A 12,509-nucleotide genomic window follows, 5' to 3' on the forward strand; every position below is an offset into this window, starting at 1 on the left:
TTATATGGGAAATTGAATCTATTGGCACACTTGAGAAATTTGTAAACTTTTATTTGTAATCAATTAAAAATCAAACTGACTTTTAGAACGGCCGTTGCAGAATTTCATTAGGTTCCGCATTGTGCCTTCTAATCTTTGAGAGTAGTACCTCAAGTTGGGCGTTTACCTTCCTTTCAAGGAGCTGATAATCTAAAAATGATAACCCGATCCACAATAATGTACACTGTGGACATTAAATGACTGAAATGCACTTACCTTTAAAGGCAGACATTAAATGGTAGTTTGAATTAATGACTTTCTGGGTTAATGTAAGGCTAGGTCTTCAATTTTGCTTTTTGCAAGTATAGTAGCGGTACTTGTTGGCCTGGGTTTCTCACAGGTACTGTGCATTTATTAATTACTTGTTGATGAAATTGAATGGTCACTATTTGTATGTCCATTACGAGCCCCTTCTTTATTAATCTGTGCTGCCTTTAAAATTAGGGCAGTGTTTTCTCCAGTTGTGTCACCAGGTAGGGATTTTTGACACAGTGTGCTTAAATCCTTAGGTGTAGAAAGGCATATCACAGTGTCACAAAATTCTTCACTAAGTAAATTTTATAGTGTGTTTTTTATTAGAATGTGATTGTTTTTAGGACAGAAAATGACTGAAATGAATGCATTATGACTTGTCAATTTTCCCTCACCAGTACAATGACAGCTTCTTTTATTATCACTTATGGATAACCTCCATCTGCATGGCTTCCTCTTCATTTTACACTAACTTTAATATTGGGGAATATAATAGTATAAATTACTTTAGCTATACTTGGGGGAAAAATTGTAAATATACATAACAATTTATGATTTTAACCATTTTTTAAGTGTACAACTTATGGCATTAAGTATATTTACAATGTTGTGCCACCATTACCGCTATGTATTTTGAGAACTTTTTTTTATTATCCCCAATAGCAACTCTGTAGACAGTAATTCCCCATTTTCTCCCCTGCCCAGCCCTTGGTAACCTTTATTCTATATTCTGTTTCTGTAAGTTTGCCTGTTCTAGGTAGCTCATGTAGGTGAAATCACATAACATTTGTCCTTTTGTGTTTGGCTTATTTTATGTAGCATGTTTTCAAGTTTCATCTGTGTTATAGCTTGTATCAGAATTTACTTCCTTTTTAAGGCTGAATTCCATTGTATGTGTATAGAACATTTTATTTATTTGTCGATGGACATTTGGATTGTTTCTACCTGTTAAAAAAAAACAAAATTCAATTGAGTAAATTTTAACAGTCTTATGGGTTTTATTCAACTATTCATGAATCAGGCAGCATCCCATCTAGCAGACTGAAAGGAGCTCTGAGGAGCTGTGCAAAATGGAAGGCTTTTAAAGCCAAAGGAGGCAGGACAAGGAAGTTCTAGCAAAGAGTGGGTTGTTTCAGGCAGTTCACCATACTTTGGTAGGCAGCCTGAGTCTATCAGGCACATTACCTCACTAGCGCTGACCAGGAAATTCCAGACCGACTAGTTAAGATTACATTCTTGGGGAAGCAGTTAGGTAGGTAGGTAGATACTATCTCTTGGTTTGGTGATGTAGGCTTAGCCCAGGTGACTCAATTTTGGACCTGTTATCTTTTTTTTTTTTTTTTTTTTTTTTTACGTAGGCTCCATGCCCAATGTGAGGCTTGAACTCACGATCTCAATATCAAGAGTCCTATGTTCTACTGACTGAGCTAGCCAGGCACCCCCTGTTGTCTCTTTTTTAATACTTGTATTAACTTTTGTGAATAATGCTACTGTGAATATTGGTGTACAAGTGTTTGTTTGAGTCCCTGCTTTTGATTCTTTTGGGTAGGTACCTAGCAGTGGACTTGCTGGGTTATGTGGTAATTCTATGTTTAACTTTTTGGAGAAACATACAAACTGTTTTCCAGGGCTGCTGCACCATTTTTCATTCCTGTTAGCCATGTACAACAGTTAAGTTTTCTCCACATCCTCTCCAGTAGTTGTTACTTTCCTGTTTGTTTGTTTGTTTGTTTGATAATTGCCCTCTTAATAGGAGTGAGCTGATATTTCACTGTGTTTTTGAGCTGTGTTTTTGTGTTTTGTGTTGTGAGCTGTGTTTTTGATTTTTATTTTCTTAAGAGATAAAGATGTTAAGCATCTTTTCATTTATATATCTTCTTTAGATAAATGTCTTCACATCCTGTGGTCATTTTTGGATTTTTTTGTTTTGTTTATTTGTTTTTACTTTTATTTTTTATTTATTTTTCTTTTGAGACAGCGTGAGCAGGGGAGGGGCAGAGGGAGAGAGAGAGTCCCAAGCAGGCTCCACACTGTTAACACAGAGCCTGACACTGAACGGTGAGGTCATGACCTGAGCCAAAATCCAGATGCTTAACTGACTGATCCACTCAGGTGCCCTGGGGGGGAAAAAAAAAAAAATATATATATATATATATATATATATATATATATGTATTTTAATTTGAGAGAGAGAGAGAGTGTGCCATCTCCAGGAAGAGGCAGAAGGAGAGAGAAAATCTTAAGCAGGCTCCATGCTCAGTGTGGAACCCGACACGGTTTGGTCCCACAACCCTGGGATCATGACCTGAGCTGAAATCAAGAGTCGGACATTCGACTGACTGAGCCACCTAGGCACCCCGGAAATTTCTGTTTTATACATGGATAAACAGCAGAGGGACTGATTATATCTGAAAAATATTTTCATTTATATGTTAGATCACTATATTTTTTATTTTCAAATTTTTATTTAAATATTAGGTAGTTAATGTATAGTGTGATTTTGGTTTCTGGAGTAGAATTTAGTGATTCATCACTTACATAAAGCAACCAGTGCTCATCATAAGAAGTGCTCTCCATAGTAGCCATCCTCCATTTAGCCCATCCCCCAACCACCTCCATCAATCCTGTTTGTTCTCTCTCTTTTTTCCCCTTCCCATAAGTTTATTTGTTTTGTTTCTTTAAATTCCATATATGAGTGAAATCATGGTATTTGTCGTTCTTTGATTTATTTTGCTTAGCATAATACACTCTAGCTCCATCAACGTCATTGCAAATGGCAAGATTTCATTTTTTTTTTTTAACGTTTATTTATTTTTGAGACAGAGAGAGACAAAGCATGAACGGGGGAGGGTCAGAGAGAGGGAGACACAGAATCTGAAACAGGCTCCAGGCTCCGAGCCGTCAGCACAGGCCCGACGCGGGGCTCGAACTCATGGACCGCGAGATCATGACCCGAGCCAAAGTCGGCCGCCCAACCGACTGAGCCACCCAGGCGCCCCAAGATTTCATTCTTTTTGATGACTGAGTAGTATTCCATCGTATGTGTATGCCACATCTTCTTTATCATTCATCAGTTGATGGACATTAGGGTTCTTGCCATAGTTTAGCTATTGTTGATAATGCTGCTGTAAACATTGAGGTGCATGTACCCCTTTTGATCTATTTTATTTTTGATGTTTATTTTAGAGAGCACATGTGAGCAAGTAGGGGAGGGGCAGAGAGAGGAGACCAAGGATCCAAAGCGGGCTGTGCACTGACAGTAGAGAGCCTGATGTGGGGCTCCAGCTCATGAACTGTGACATCATGACCTGAGGTGAAGTCAGATGCTTAACCTACTGAGCCACCCAGGCTCCCCTTGAATCTGTCTTTTTGTATTCTTTGTAGGGTAATTGCTGGATCATAGGGTAGTTCTATTTTTAATTTTTGGGGAACCTCCATACCATTTATCAAGGTGGTTGCACCTGTTTGCATTTCCATTAACAGTGTAAGAGGGTTCCCCTTTCTCCCCATCCTTGCCAAGATCTCTTGTTTCCTATGTTACTTTTTGCCATTCTGACAAGTTTGAGGTGGTATCTCATTGTAGTTTTGTTATCTATTTTCCTGATGGTGAGTGATGTTGAGCATTTTTTCATGTGTCCATCAGCCATCTGAATCTGAATGTCTTCTTTGGAAAAATGTCTGTTCTTGTCTGTTCATGTTTCTTAACTGCGTTATTTGTTTTTGGGGTGTTGAGTTTTGATAAGTTCTTATAGATTTTGGGTATTAACCCTTTATCAGCTATGTCATTTGCAAATATCTTTTTCCGGTCCATAGGCTGCCCTTTAGTTTTGTTGATTGTTTTCTTCCCTGTGCAGAAGCTTTTTATCTTGAAGTCCCAATAGTTCAGTTTTGCTTTTGTTTCCCTTGCCTCTGGCTACATGTCTAGTAAGATATATTTAGAACTCAACCAGTTGTATGTCAGTACCAAGAACTTTTTCCCATCACTTTGATATTACAAATTATATCCATTAAATAAATGCCGTCTTCCCCACTGAGTAAGATTACTTCTCCTAAACTTCCCTTTATTTTGTTAAGTGCTTTATTAAAATGGCTAGGGGCAGAGGAGAGTATTAGTTGACAGGGAAAAGGAATTGTAGTATGTACACATAAACTTGACCTGTATAAGTCACTGTTCCCCAAGTCAGACAGTAGGCTAATAGGTGAGTAGGTTCAGTTTGAGAGCCTTATAGAAGACATGACTAAAGGATATTTGAAATGGAATGTAAAAAGGTAAATTTACCACCAAATCTTGTGGAACTGTTGAATACATACTAGTAGTAATGGGATTACAAGAGTAACTCATTATCAGATTGATTTATTCTTTCACAGATATTTATCTTCTTCTAAATGCCAGAGTTAATGAGCAATCACTTGGTGATGGTTGCATAACTTGGTAAATTTATTAGATAGACATCATTGTATACTTGAAAAGAGTGAATTCTATGGTATGTAAATTATACCTTAATAAAGCTGTTTTTTTAAAAAAACAACCTACCAGCAGGCTTGAAGGAGCTTATACTCTCTTGGGAGAAATAGACATTAAACACAGAAAGGAGTGTATAATAAAACTTGTGATGAATGCTTTGGAGCCAAGGAATGATATGTCTTGAGACAATTTCACAGGGAGAGATCATTAGATGAGTGGGTTGGAGAAAGCCCCTCCAAGAATGGGAGTTGAGTGAGAGCTGAAGATGAGTAGGATGAAGGGGGGGAGAATATTTTAGGTGGATGAACCAGAATGTGTAAAAAGTCTTAGCTTGAGGAAAATGCACTGGGTTGATTAGATAACTTAATGAAATTTACTGGATTATGCTAGAGGGAAATACTTCAGTCTTTTCTGTCAGGTTATTAGCTAGCTCTGGTATGTTTTCTTTTCCTAATGTATATGATGTATGATAATTCTTATGTCTTTGATTTTTAAACAATTTTCAGAGAGATGTCTGTTGAGTTTATTATTGCCCTTTTTAGGAATAGAAAAACAGAAAATGTTGAGCTTTTTACTTGTTCTTAAAGTATTTATTTTTGCTTTTGTTTATCAAGCTGCTGTTCCATACATTTGGAGAAAAAAGTAAAAACTGAAAACAACTAAAAAAATTTGTTTTTAGTGTTGTAGTTGATATTTAATATTATGTTAATTTCAGGTGTATATCACAGTGACTCAGCAATTCTATACATTATTCAGTGCTCACCACCTTGTGTGGTCACCATTTGTCACAGTGTTATTACAATATCATTGATATATTTTCTGTGCTTTATTTTTCATCTCTGTGACTTATTTTATAACTAGAAGTTTATACCTCTTAATCCCCTTCACCTATATTGCCCATCCCTGGCAGAGTTGCCCCTTACAGCCGCCAGTTCTCTGTAATTATGAGTCTGTTATTGTTTATTCTAGAACTATATGAATGTAAGTTAAGTCATATGGTATTTGTTTTTCTCTGACTTATTTCTTTTAGCATAATATCCTGTGGGTCCATCCATGTTGTGGCAAATGGCAAGATCATGTTCTTTTTTTTTTTATGGCTGAGTAAATTTTTTTTTTTAAATGTCTAAGCAGTACTCCATTGTGTGTGTATGTGTGTGTTTATACCACATCTTTATCCATTCCTGGGATACTTGAGTTGTTTTCATATCTGTTCAGATATGTTCAGGATCCTGTTCAGATCCTGTTTCATATCTGTCCTGTTTCAGGTCTGTCCTGTTGTAAATAATGTGGCACTAAACATAGGGGTGCACATATATTTTTGAATTAGTGTTTTCATTTTCTTTGGTTCAGTGTGCAGTAGTGTGAAAACCACTCGTTGTTTTACATAGTAGCTGCTTAATTGTTGGGGGAGGAAGTGGGGGATGGAGGTTGGTGGGACAGGAACTTTGTGGTCCGCATTTGGAAAAAAAACACTAGTCACAGTGAATTTAAAATTTGGAAAGGCAGGGGCTCGTGGCTGACTCAGTAGAGCATGTGACTCTTCATCTGGGGACTGTAAGTTTGAACCCCATGTTGGGTGTAGAGATGACTTTAAAAAAATAATTTATTATTTTATTTTTTTAAAGCTTATTTATTTTTGAGAGAGAGAGAGCAAGCGAGTAGGGGAGGGGCAGAGAGAGGGAGGAGAGAGATAATCTCAAGCAGGCTCTGTGCCCTTAGCTTGGAGCCTTGTCACAGGGCTTGAACTCACTAATTGTGAGATCACGACCTGAGCAGAAACTAGAAGTCAGACGCTCAATTGACTGAGCCACCCAGTCACCCCAAAAGTAAGATCTTTAAAAAAAAAAAAAAAAAAAAAAACTTGGAAAGGGAAAGAAACTAAAATTTATTATTTATTTACTTTTTTAAAATTTTTAAATTTATTTTAGAGAGAGAGAGAGCACATGCGCACATGTTCGAGTGGGGAAGGGGCAGAGGGAGAGAGAGGGAATTCCAAGGAAGCTCCATGTTCAGCATGGAGCCCACTCGGGGCTCTATCCCATGACTCTGGGATCATGATGTGAGCTGTAATCAAGAGTCAGACACTCAACTGACAAAGCCACTAGGGACGCCGCAAGAAACTCAAATTTCGAATCAGATAAGATGAGAGAATTTTTATATGAAAAGCAGGTACAAAGTACTCAAGTTTTTTGTAAATTACTTTCTGTATGTCTTCATACATTTCGGTGAAAGTTTAAACAAAATTTTCAGTGATGATTGTGGTCATTGTTTCCTGAAAGCATCCACTTAAAAGGTAGCAGTCTTAAGGGGCACCTGGGTTAACTCAGTCGTTTATTAAGTGTCGGACTTGGGCTCAGGTCATGATGTCACAGCTCGTGGGTTTGAGCCTGATGTCAGGCTCTGTGCTGACAACTCAGAGCCTGGAGCCTGCTTTGGATTCTGTGTGTGTGTCTGTCTCTCCCTCTCTCTTCTCTCTCTGCCCCTCCCTTGCTTGTGCTCTCTCAAAAATAAACACACACAAAAAAGCAGTCTTAGGTTTCTAGTCATTAGTTCAGTGACTTTGAACCAGTTTCTTCAGCTTTCTGAGATTTTTTGTTTGTTTCTTCTGAGAGAGGGAATGATGATCTGTCTGCTTTTCTCAAGATTTTGAATTTGAGGATTCATTTGGATAGTGAACTGGAAAGTACACCAGAAATGATAGCATCAGTTCAGATATTGGAGTTCTGCTTTTGTTCGGTGTTTACAACTGGGACAACAAAGGTGAAGTCATATCTTTTGCTCTCAAATTTTACAATCTAGTGAGGAAGACACATAAAAAATAAGTTTATTAAGTGTTTTTTTTTGTTCATGTGGTAGTTTTATTCCCCCCCCCCCCAGAGCAGTTTTTACACAAGTTTGTGCAAAAAAAGAAATGTTCTGATTTCAAGGGACCCATTTTGTTAAAACACGTTGTGGAATTGCCTATTATACCCCATACATGAAAAAAAATGAAGCGTTATAGTTTTGTGTTAATGTGCAATAAGAAACGATAAGCTAGTCTTCTTTAAACCCTGCTCATTAGTTTGGTAGGTGCTACGTGTGCATGTTTTCAGTAGAAAAGAGGTTAAAGGTTACTAGAAGGGAGGAGTCTTGAGTCAAAAGTTATCAAAATTGAGATTATGTGCACATATTTAACTGGCTAGAATATGTGGTTGCTGTTATGCGTGTATGCTTTCTTAGATATTTTGTGTCACCTTTTATTTTTTAATATGTATTTTTGAGGGGGGGAGGGGCAGAGAGAGAGGGAGACACAATGTGAAGCAGGCTCCTGGCTCTGAGCTGTCAGCACAGAACCTGACTTGGGGCTTAAACTTGTGAACTGTGAGATCTTGCCCTGAGCCAGCATTGGACGCTTATCCAACTGAGCCACCCAGGCGCCCGATCACCTTTTAAATTGTAGTGCTGTTTTAAAAAAAGGGCCACTCTTTGTGCTGATACTTAGTGTGAAGAGTTAATTTAACTGTTAGGCACTTTGATTTAGTGGAACATCATGCTACATTAGTGGACCAGGGAAACTGGAATGCATGTAGGAAAAGGGAACCCATTGGGAGCCATCTTCTAGTACATTACAGGCTTACCTTTTAATCAGACAAGCATTTCAAGTGCCACCTTTCCTCATACTTTCATAAGCAGGATTAGACATCCCTGTACCACACTTTGCTGTTTCTCATGCATTGATGTTGAACAATGTAGAACTCTAGTTCTCACTTACAGATAGCTCAAGAGGTTATCCTTTGGGGAAGTTTTTTCACCTAATCTTTGAGACTAACTCCAGGTACCTTGTGGTCTCCTTGGCTTTTTGAATCAGAATTGTGGTGGCTTTCCAAGTAAATGTGAAAGTAGTCTTTTGCCTTTTTAATAGTGCTTGTTTTATTTTTATTTAAAATAAATTATTTATGAGACTGTGTTCATGCACAAGCAGGGAAGGGACAGAAGGAGACAGAAAATCCCAAGTAGCCTTTGTGCTGTCACTGCAGAGCCTGACCCTGGGCTTGAACTGACAAACTGTGAGATCATGACCTGAGTGGAAATCAAGAGTTGGACGCTTAACTGACTGAGCCACCCAGGTGCCCCTATTTTTTAATCTTATTTTATTTTTAAAGTAATCTCTGCTCCCAGTGTGGGGCTCGAACTTGCAACCCCGAGATCAGGAGTCACATGCTCTACTGACTGAGCCAGCCAGGCACCCCCAATAGTGCTCATTTTAATGTTCTGGTTTGTTAAGACTTAAGTAACTTTCATTAGAAAGTGCAGTTAGATCCAGCAGCGTATTTTAGCATTATGATTTACAAATTTTGAAGTTAGTAGCTGAGTGACTTGAGGCTCACAGTGCTTTCAACTTTTATATATGTAAAAGGGTAATAGTGTCTGCTTCATAGCATTATTCTAGGTATGAGAAATAACTTGTAAAGTGCTTTAGATACTCCATAAGTAATAGTTGGTTTCCCTTCTTGATTTGGTTATCTTTGGTTGTTGTTATTGTGGAAAATAGATATGACAGCCATTTTTGATGTTTTCTTAGTTTTTAATCACTTAAGGAGATGTTCCTTCTTGCTAATTTTGAATAGACAGTATTGTTTATGTCTTTATGCAACATATATTTGAAAAACTACATTCTGTGTCAGTCTTTGGGTGAGGCCTTTAGTGTTACAAAGATGAAATGACAGGCTTCCTACCTTCATTCATCCTCTCTATTGAAGAGATATACTTTTAAATTCTATGTGACAGTTGCTAAAAAGGGTACACTAGGAGCAAAGGAGAACTGTCTGCTTCAGAAAATCAGGCAGGGTTTGAGAGGAAATGGGAGTTGGACTCAAAGAACAGAAGTTTGGTGAACAAGGTGGTAGTTGGTTATGGTATTGTTAGGACTCTAAGCACAGAAAATGATATGTGCAAAGCCTGAGAGGTATGGACTATGAACTTCAAGTAAATTTAAGTATTGCTGGATAGTAGAGTGAGGTGGAAGAGTGGCAGGAAGGGAGATTTTACTGGTAGTTGAAGTACTTGTATGTAGGTTATGCAGTGGAGTTTAGGGTTTAACTTGTATGCCAGAGGTTCTTAAATCTTTCCATGCGTTATAATCACCGGAAGAGTTTATTAAACATACAGAGGCCCAGACCATGCTCTCAAGGATGCTGGATTGGGGTTGTGGCTTTGCGCTATGTATATTGAGCAAGCCACTCCCTCTCTGAGATGATGTTAGAGAAACAGTGCTATAGGTCACTTGGTCTCAGAAGTGAGGTACTGGCGCTTTTTTTTTTTTTTTTTTTTAATGTAAGTATGGCTGACATATAATCCTGTATTAGTTCCAGGTGTTCAATATAGTGATTTGACATTTATATACATTATGAACTGCTCGCAGCAGTAAGTATAGTTACCCTCTGTCACCAAAAAGTTATTACATTATTATTGATTGTATTCCCTGTTGTGTACTTGTCATCTCTGACTTTATAACTGGAATTTTGTGCCTCTTAATTCCATTAAACGATTTTGCTCATCTCCCCACCTTACTACCCTCTGGCAACTACTAGTTTATTCTATGTATTTATGAGCCTGTTTCTGGCTTTTGTTTGTTTGCTTGTTTTTAAATTCCACATGCAAGTGAAATTGTGTGGTACTTAAAAAAAATTTTTTTTGTAATGTTTATTTTTGAGAGGAAGAAAGACAGAGTGTGAATGGGGGAGGGGCAGAGAGAGAGAGGGAGACACAGAATCTGAAGCAGGCTCTAGGTTCTGAGCTGTCAGCACAGAGCCCAACGCGGCGGGGCCTGAACTCACAAACGGGAGATCATGGCCTGAGCTGAAGTCAGACGCTCAACTGACTGAGCCACCCAGGTGCCGCGAATTGTGTGGTACTTGTCTTTTTCTCTGACTTAAATCACTTAGTTTAATATCTTCTAGGTCCATCCGTGTTGTTGCAAATGGCAATATCATCTTTTTCATGGCTGAGTAATATTTCATTATATATACCGCATATTTTTATCCATCCATTCATAAATGTGCAGTTAGGTTGCTTCCATATCTTGGTACTGTGTATAGTGCTGCAGTAAGCATTGGAGTACATGCATTTTTTGGGAATAATGTTTTCATTTTCTCATAAGTGAGATTACTGGATTGTATGGTATTTCTGTTTTTAATTTTTTGAGGAACCTCTGTGCTGTTTCCCATATTGATTGTGCCACTTTACTTTCCTACCAGCAGTGCAAGAGGGTTCCCTTTTCTCTAAACACTTGACAACACTTGTTACTTCTTTTTGATAACTTACCATTTTGACAAGTGTGAGATGATATCTCATTGTGGTTTTTATTTACATTTCACTGATTAGAGCGATGCTACCTGACATCTTTTCATGTCTGTTGGCCATCAATATGCCTTCTTTAGAAAAGTGGCTATTCAGGTCTTCTGCCCATTTTTTAATCGGTTTGATTTTTGGTTGAGTTATGAGATCCTTGCACTTTGGATGGGCAAGATGACCTATTAAAGTTGTGTGTGTGTGTGTGTGTGTGTGTGGCAGTAGTAGTAAAATTTATGTTTTTGTATATTTTTTAATCTTAAAAGTTATTTTTCTATATGAGGTTTATGCATATAACATACTTGTATATTTTTTACTACTCTAGTAATATGCATACAATATAAAAATGAGGAGTGGATCCATAATTTTTTTCCTGATCAAAAAATTTGGAGTCCAGGGGCACCTGGATGGTTCATTCGGTTAAGCGTCTGACTCTTGATGTTGGCTCAGGTCACAGTCTCACTTTTTTGTCGGTTCAAGCCCCGAATTGGGCTCTGTGTTGACAGTGTGGAGCCTGCTTAGGATACTCTCTCTCCCTCTCTTTCTCTCAAAAATAAGTAAACATTTAAAAAATTTGGAGGCCAGGATTTCAGGTAGACAATTGAGGAATTTTGTGCAGCGTGTGGGGGATTTGGGTTAGATTTTAGTTTTGAGGAGATTAGTGAGGGCAATAAGTGAGGGGACTTAGTCACAGGGGATTTCATCTCCCTCTTGCTTTATTACTTTGATTTGAATAGCTTGAAATCATGGTTGGAGGTGATAAAATAATTGACTTTGGCCATGAAACCCTTTTGAGAGTTTCTCAAAATGATCCAGGATATTTACCAATAGCTTATCTCTAAAGCAGTTTTTGCCTAAATGAGAGAGGAATAATGAGCTGTTTCAAGGAAAAGTAGTTTACATTTAGTGGGTCTTAGTCTTTGAAATACATGTGCTATATCTAGTATCACAATTTGGCAACTGTAGTCTTACAAAATGACTTGATTCCATTGTTCATTGTAGTTTTGTAGAATCACCAAGGAGGATTGTACCCTCAAGTAGTATGTTAAAGTGCACTCAGATGAGCAAGTCCTCAGGCATAGGAATAAAAATTGTCACAAGAAGTACTTCATGCTCTTCTTTTCTTCTTTTTTTTTTTTTAAGTTTATTTATTTATTTTGAGAGACAGCACAAGGTGGGGGAGAAACAGAGAGAGAGGGAGAAAGAGAATCCCAAGTAGGCTGTGCATTGTTAGTGCAGAGCCTTAGGTGCAGAAAACTAAGATCGTGACCCGAGCTGAAATCAAGAGTTGGATGCTTAACTGACTGAGCCACCCAGGCGCCCCTTTTTCTGTTTTCTAGGGTAAAGAAGTTGCTAAACTTTTGGGTATTACAGCTCTCTCTCTCTCTCTCTTTTTTTGTTTATTTATTTATTTTGAGAGAGA

General features: G+C 37.9%; 1 protein-coding gene across 13 annotated transcripts in view; it reads left to right on the plus strand.

The window, feature by feature from the left end:
* Positions 1–12,509, plus strand: part of FAM13B (family with sequence similarity 13 member B) — an 86,729-nt gene that overhangs the window by 759 nt on the left and 73,461 nt on the right. The window lies entirely within an intron of this gene.

Source organism: Panthera pardus, unplaced genomic scaffold, assembly GCF_024362965.1.
Source record: "Panthera pardus isolate Hobbes unplaced genomic scaffold, ASM2436296v1 HiC_scaffold_2, whole genome shotgun sequence".
In the NCBI taxonomy this organism is placed as follows: Eukaryota; Metazoa; Chordata; class Mammalia; order Carnivora; family Felidae; genus Panthera; species Panthera pardus.